Raw genomic sequence first — 7,488 nt, forward strand, 5'->3', positions numbered from 1 at the left:
AGATTTGTGCACCAAGGGTGTTTAACTAATCCTTTTAAATAAAATTTAAATAAAATTAAACTGCAGTTACAATGTGAAGTTAGAAAAGCAGAGGGAATTAAATGGTTCACAAGTATTTATCAAGTAACCACAGAGACCCTTATAAATACTCATATTATTGTAAAAATGAACATAACCTTTCGCTTCCAGGAGTTTGGAGGTGATTCCAAGTTGATATAAAAGTCAAGACTTTGGGACACCTGGGTGGCTCAGTTGGTTGGGCTGCTACCTTCGGCTCATGTCATGACCCCAGGGTCCTGGGATCAAATCCTACATCAGGCTCCTTGCTCAGCGGGGAGCCTGCTTCTCTCTCTGCCTTTGCCTGCAACTCTGCCTGCTTGTGCTCTCTCTCCTCTCTCTGACAAATAAATAAATAAATAAAATCTTAAAAAAAAAAAAAGACAAGGCCACCAGTTATAAGCACACACACATGCACACAGACCGCCATATTCAGAGACACTGAAGGATTATGCTTATTTTCAGGTTGAAACATAGATTCAAGACCTTGGGAAAATATTCTGCCAAATACCCCAGGGGACAGGGGGATTAGGCTGTGATGGAAATAGAATTCAGTTTTTGTCCTCTACCCCCAAACATGCTGAGAACAAAAAATGGAGTTGATTCTTCCATGAGATTGTTAAAACTTCTTTGTTTTGTTTTGTTTTAACACCATTATGCCATGAATTCATTGGGAATGGGTCCCAGCAGCCCGGGTCCCTTCTGTTGGTTCTCATAAAAATGTGCTTCTCTGGGTGGAGCAGGCTGGCGCTTCACTAAACCCAGGTACCTTCCTCTTTGGCTTTCTTCTTTTTCTCATCATTTCCTTCACATACTTCAGGAAGCTACCTCAGCCCTTGGAGTGCTTATTATGCTGAATGCATACATTAATTTTTGGGTAAGAATCATGCCCTTGTTCGTTATGACAATGCCAGCAGCAAGCTGGGTAACACTGTAAGCTTTTTGGGTTCTGCCACGGTAACGCTTGTGGGACAGGTGCCCATTCCCTTGACAGTGACGATATCACCTTCCTTGTAGATTCCCATGTGTGTGGACCAATGAACAACTCCATGCTTCCTAAAAGGCCTTAAGAACATATAAAGAGTACCTCTCCTCTCTCCCTTTGTGTTGGTCATTTTGGCAAATTACTGGAAGATGGTGGTTCTGCCCCACCCCCAACTCAAAAAAAAAAAAAAAAGAAGATACAGTTTTAACTTAGCTCATACAGTGAGATCACATATAATAAAAACTATGCTTGAAAAGTCCTTAGATCGGCCATAAAGTAGAATAGCTGTGCCCACACTTTCATGCTTCTCTAAAGACATACCCATGGCAGGGGGCGGGGGTTGCTTGGGTGGCTCGTTGTTAAGCGTCTACCTTCGGCTCTGGTCATGATCCCAGGGTCCTGGAATAGAGCCCCGGTCTTGGGCTCCCTGCTCTGCAGGAAGCCTGCTTCTTCCTGTCCCACTCCCCGTCTCTTGCTGTGTCTTTCTATGTCAAATAAATAAAATCTTTAAAAAAAAAAAAAAAAAAAAGACATACCCACAGGTCGGCCAAGACAGTTAAAGTGTCTTTAAACACCAGGAGCACACTCACTGCGGTGCAGAGCTCACCTTACAACAGGCACCTGGCAAGTGAGACCACAGGAGCTAAGAGCAGACTCAACTCTCCAGTCTCACTTCCTTTTGGGGAAGAATCAACCCACACTAGCATTTTAAGTCCCAGCTGTCTACTCTAGCAGATCCTATCTGCCTCTTTGCCGAGAGGCAAGTCTGTTTCAAAGGATCCTTTTTCAAAAAATTGACATTATGGATATATAGTCTACAAACAATGAAATCTATCTTAAGTACACAATTTGACGAGCTTGACAAATGTATACCCTCATGGGACCACCACCACACTAAAAAGATAGAACACCGGGGTGCCCACATGATCTCAGGGACTCTGTGCTCAGTGCGGAGTCTGCTTGAGATTCTCTTCTTCTGCCACTACCCTCACACGTGCACATGCTCTCTCTCTCTCAAATAAATACATTTTTAAAAAATAAAAGGCTAGAACATCGCCATCACCCCCAGAAAGCTCTGTTATGACCCATTGCAGTAAATCCCCATTCCTGACACTAGGTAACTATTGATGTGCTTCTCTTTTCAAGTATTTTCTAGAATTTCATGTAAATGGAATCATACAGTATTTACTCATCTGTGAAAATGACCCATTGAAACAAGGGTTTAACCCATTCACAGAAATACAATGATTGCTGTAGGCGGTAAAGTCTTTGAATATAAAGTAAAGGGAAAAGAAACATTCTCTGGTAATTAAGGAGGGCAATTGTTCTATAAATATGGGGCAAATTACTGATCTTTTAAGATAGGAGAATTGACTGGTATTTAAGCTCAGGGGCCCTCAATAAAACCAACTTCAGGGGAAGGATGGTTTGGGATGCAGCTTTGTGGAAGATGGAGGCAGATAAAACCCGCTTAGATGGCTGTGGAGGAAAGAAGGAGGTAAGGTAGAGAACGCCTGGAAATCAGTGTCAAACCTTATTTCCAGTCCTAGTTTTGTCGCTAAGAAGCCACATGACTGAAGACGGTCTTCGAAGCTATTCCCTGAGTTTACAGCTATGAGAACATGGCAGCCCAGAAAGCCAGGAGTGGAGATTGATCTTGCGGGAGAACGTTCGTCATGGCAAATGACCTGAAGTGATTTCTGCATACAAAACTACCAAGCGTTGAAGGGCGCTGTGCTGTGGTTGTATCAGATAGAGACGGAGTGACGAACGTTGGAGTGGCCAGTGATAATGCCACAGAGCACAATGGGAGACCTGGTCGCTTATCTACTTTTGCCTTTGCAACAGACCAAGGAAGCAAACTCGGACTTTCAAAAAATAAAAGGATCAGCTGTTACCATAACACCCACCAGGTGGTTCAATTCAGTCATTTACCTTTGGTGGTGAGTTTCACAGCCAGCGGCAATGCCAACAACACAGGACTCACTATTAGCCTAGAAAGGGAGCTTGCTCTGTCGTTTGAAGAATTGAGACAAGTCATGGAAGTTTCTTATTCTGGCAGTGATTTTGATGTACACCTTATTTTCATTATAACAGACCCAATATCAGTTCAGCAATCTTTAGACCACAAAAATACTTGTATACATGTACTCAAGAAAGGGCCCCTTTCCCCACCTCACACTAAAGAAAGTGCTTTAGATAGATATAGTTTATGGACAGATTGATTGTTATCTTTCTTGTATAGAGTCTTTTCTTAATTTAGTGAGATCTGGGGATGCCACAGAAATGGTTCAGTATGTCTCAGCTCCTGGGGAGTTAGTCCAGTCACCAAATATGCATGAGATGTCTATTCAGTGGGTCAGAATCAAAATGGTACTTTGGTCAACTCATGCCGTGAAGTTCTCTCTATTATATAATATGCCCAGGACTGCACAATGAGGCAGACCTATTTTATTGTGAATAATAATGAGGACATATTTTTCTTTATATTATTTCTTTGCATTATTTCTTTGCATATGAAGAACATAAAATGGCTTAGTAAAGCAATGAAATCAGTACAATAAAAAAAAAAAGGAATCACATGACTTTAGGCAATTCGTGTGCCCACTCTAAATCCTGTTTTCCACAAGGAAACAGACAACTGTGTAATAAAGGCGTCAGACTACAGATATAACTTCTAAGTAGCTACATTATTAAATGGAAGTTTTGTGAAGGCAGGAACTTTGTCTTTTATTCCAGTGACCCCAACACCTAACAAAATACTAGCACTTGATAAATACTTGTTGAATGGGGGTGCCTGGGTGGCTCAGTGGGTTAAAGCCTCTGCCTTCGGCTCAGGTCATGGTCTCAGGGTCCTGGGATCGAGCCCTGCGACGGGCTCTCTGCTCAGCAAGGAGCCTGCTTCCTCCTCTCTCTCTTTGCCTGCCTCTCTGCCTACTTGTGATCTCTGTCTGTCAAAAAAAAAGAAAAAGAAAAAGAAATACGTTTAAAAAAAAAAAAATACTTGTTGAATGAATGAATCATGTACGGTCTCTTCTAGCTCTGATACCAGAGCTACTTTCACCAGAATCATCGGATACAGTGTTGGTTCCCTAACCCCTGCCAATAGCAACTGGGCCCCAGTCTTGGTCCATATGGTGTCTTTACCACAAAACCCATGTACATGTGGAGACTAAAATTTAATCTTGCCCACCCATTAAAAGCCGTCGAGACCAACACTCCCCATATACTCCAAGAGAGAAATGGCCTCCAGCCTCCGAGGAGAGCCAAAGGTAGGGGACAAAATGGGGCAAGATCTGACCCTCAAATTTGTAGCAATAAATCTCATGGCATGTGGCTCTTCTAATGGGGTACACTTAGTGGAAAATGAAGCTGAAAGTTCAGGTGTGAGACCTTCCAGAGTTAAGATGGTTGTAAGCATGGTTTTCTTTGGCTTCACAGATTTTCACTGAACAAGTGCTAGTATTTCACAGTTTGGCAGCTTCTGCCAGATGGCAAAAGGCCTTATCCCAAAGGCTGCAAACTCGAATGCCCTCAGGGGCTGCATGAGTACTGGCTGAAGGGGGTTGGGACTACGCCAGTGCAGAAGGAGAGAAGTAAGTGCGGTGACCCGGACAGGGCACACTCAAACTTAAAAAAAAAAAAAAAAAAAAATTCAAATTCATTTTTTAGATGTTGTGCTGTCAAAAATCTTGCTTCCAGAATCAGGCTTCTGGGTTGCCACTTTGCAAAGCAGGGGTCACCTCATGACTACACTTATGACGGCAGGAGCCTCTCAGTGGCGGCTCTTTGAAAAACCCTGTACCTAGTAGGAGTGGAAGGAACACTTCTGGAAGTTCTAAGTTGTAGTGACAGACTGGGGTTTTATTGGGCCGAACAATGGGATGTGATTTCATCCCCGCTTCTCTCCATCTTGCCTCCCAGGAAAGTGCCTGCTCCCGGGCTTGTTTATTCATTTCCACACTTCCAGCCGTTCTGGTTGCCTTGAAACAAACCTGGCCCAAGTGGGCTCAAAACACTCCAGTTCTCCTCTGTCATGCCTCTCGCTCCCTCTCCTTCCTCCCCTCCTCAGCATGCCCTTTTCCTCCCAGGGCAGAAGCTGGTTCATTTTATTCCCCCTTTCTTCATCCACACCATGATTTTTGACCCTGGCATCCCCACGTTCTCTTCTGAGGCATTCTAAGTTCACACTTCTCTTTCTACTATAAAGACTACCCAGTAGACCTATCACACAAGAGGTATCAATGACTCCCACTGTTCCTCCTCTAAGAATGTTGAGTTTCGAAGGGGGTATAAGGGCAATACTGAATGCAGTCAATGAAAAAAACTGATCTTTGGCCAGCTGACCTTCCAGGTGACCCTCAGATCACAGCAGCACTCTCACCTTGTCAGCGGAATAAAGACAGAGAAGAGCCAGGGAAATTGTGCTAGGAAGCGGGAAGAACAAAGCCGACTTGCCACAAGGTTTAGCAGCTATTGGCTTAGTTTGACATTCCAGGTTTGCTTCTTACTAGAAGATCTGGGGCAAATTACTTAACCTATCTATGCCTCAGTTTCCCCGTCTCTAAGATGGAGATCATCGCGGTATCTACCACATACATTGCTGTGAGAGTTCAAGGAATTAATACATCCAAAGTCCAAGAAAGCTTGGCACATGCTAAGAACTCAATGAACTTTAGCTTTTATTGTCTGCAAACCGAAACAGTGCCTCCTTTACAGATTTGGAGAATTAGATGGGTTACTTGCATTAGGAGAGCTAACATAGTACTTAGCACACAGTAAATGCTCAATAAATTCCTATGATTATTACAAGTTATGATAGGCTGAATTATGCCATCCTGGTCCTAATCTCTGAAACCTGTGAATGTTACCTTATATGACAAACAAGACTTCGTGGGATTTTTTAAAAAAATCAAGACAGAGAGAGAATGAGCATGAGCAGGGGTGGAGGAAGGCAGAGGGAGAGGGAGAAGCAGACTCCCTGGTGAGCAGGGAGCTCAGCATGGGGTTTGATCCCGGGACCCTGGGATCATGACCTGAGCTGAAGGCAGACCCTTAACCAACTGAGCCACCCAGGCACCCCTGCAGGACCTTGAAATGGGGAGATTATTCTGGATTATCCAGGTGGGTCCTCAATGTAATCCTGAGCATCCTGTTAAGAACCCAATCCAAAAATGAGGAAATGACTTGAATAGATATTTTTCCAAAGAAGATATTTAAATGGCCCATTAGGATCTTGCTCAATAGCATTGATCATTAGGGAAATCAAATCAAAACTCCTAGAGATACCACCACACTCACACCCATTAGCATGACCACCATCAAAACAATGGAAAGAAACAAGTGTCAGTAAGGATGTGGAAAAATTGAATCTCTTGTACACCATCGGTGAGGATGTAAAATGGTATAGCAGCTGCGGGAAACAGCACGATTGTTCCTCAAAAAATAAAAATAGAATTACCATGTGATCCAGTAATTCCACTTCTGGGTATATACTCAAAAGAATTGAAGGCAGATTCTCAAAGAGATATCTGCACACCATGCTCACGACATTATTCACAATAACTAAAATGTGGAAGCAACCCAAGTGTCCATTGACAGAAGAATGGATAAGCAAAACATGGTATATACATACACAACAGAATATATTCAGCCTTGAAAGGAAGGAAATTTTGACGCATCCTATAACATGGATGAACCTTGAGGACAATATGCTAAGTGAAAGGAGCCATCCACAAAAGGATAAATGCTTTATGGTTTATCTTTATCTAAGATCCCTAGAGTAATCAAATGCATACAGACAGAAAATAGAATGGTGGGTGTCCAGGGCTGGGAGAAGGGGGAAATGGGGAGTTAGTAGAGTTTCAGATTTACAAGATGAAGAGAGAGATGGTTGGTGATGGGGGCGCAGCATTAGCAATGTATTTAATACCACTGAAATCTACTACACTCAAACATGATCGAGATGGCAAATTACACTGTGTGTATTTTACCACAATAAAAAAAATTGAGGGGGAGAAAAAAGGAGGCAGAAGGAGATTAGCCCACAGAAGCACAGGCAAGTAAGTGCAGGGAGAGAAGATGCTGTCCTTCCAACTTGAGGATGGGGCTGCACGCCAAGGATTGCCTTCAAGCTCCACAGCGGGAAGGGATGAGGACTGCATTATCCCCCTGGAGCTTCCAGAAGGCACCAGCCCTACCAGAATCTTGGTCTGAGCCCCATAAGACTCAGTTCAGACTTCTGGTTTCCAGAAATATCAGAGAATACATTTCTGTTGTTTCAAGCCATTAAATGTGTAGTTGGTTATGGTAGCTGTAGGAGACTGATACGGAGTGCTCCTTTTCCAGGATCTTCAGGGAAGTCAGAGGGTTACAAATCCATAGAGATAAACAGAAATATTAGCACTCTTTCTTGGGGGGAAACTCATTCTCATACCTCTCTTGAC

At 43.1% G+C, this 7,488-nt stretch overlaps 1 pseudogene; it reads left to right on the forward strand.

Annotated features, from left to right (window-relative positions):
- Positions 1-2,718: 2,718 nt before the first annotated feature.
- Positions 2,719-3,267, forward strand: LOC125084402 (ragulator complex protein LAMTOR3-like; annotated as a pseudogene).
- Positions 3,268-7,488: the final 4,221 nt, after the last annotated feature.

Source organism: Lutra lutra, chromosome 14 (assembly GCF_902655055.1).
Source record: "Lutra lutra chromosome 14, mLutLut1.2, whole genome shotgun sequence".
Lineage (NCBI taxonomy): Eukaryota > Metazoa > Chordata > Mammalia > Carnivora > Mustelidae > Lutra > Lutra lutra.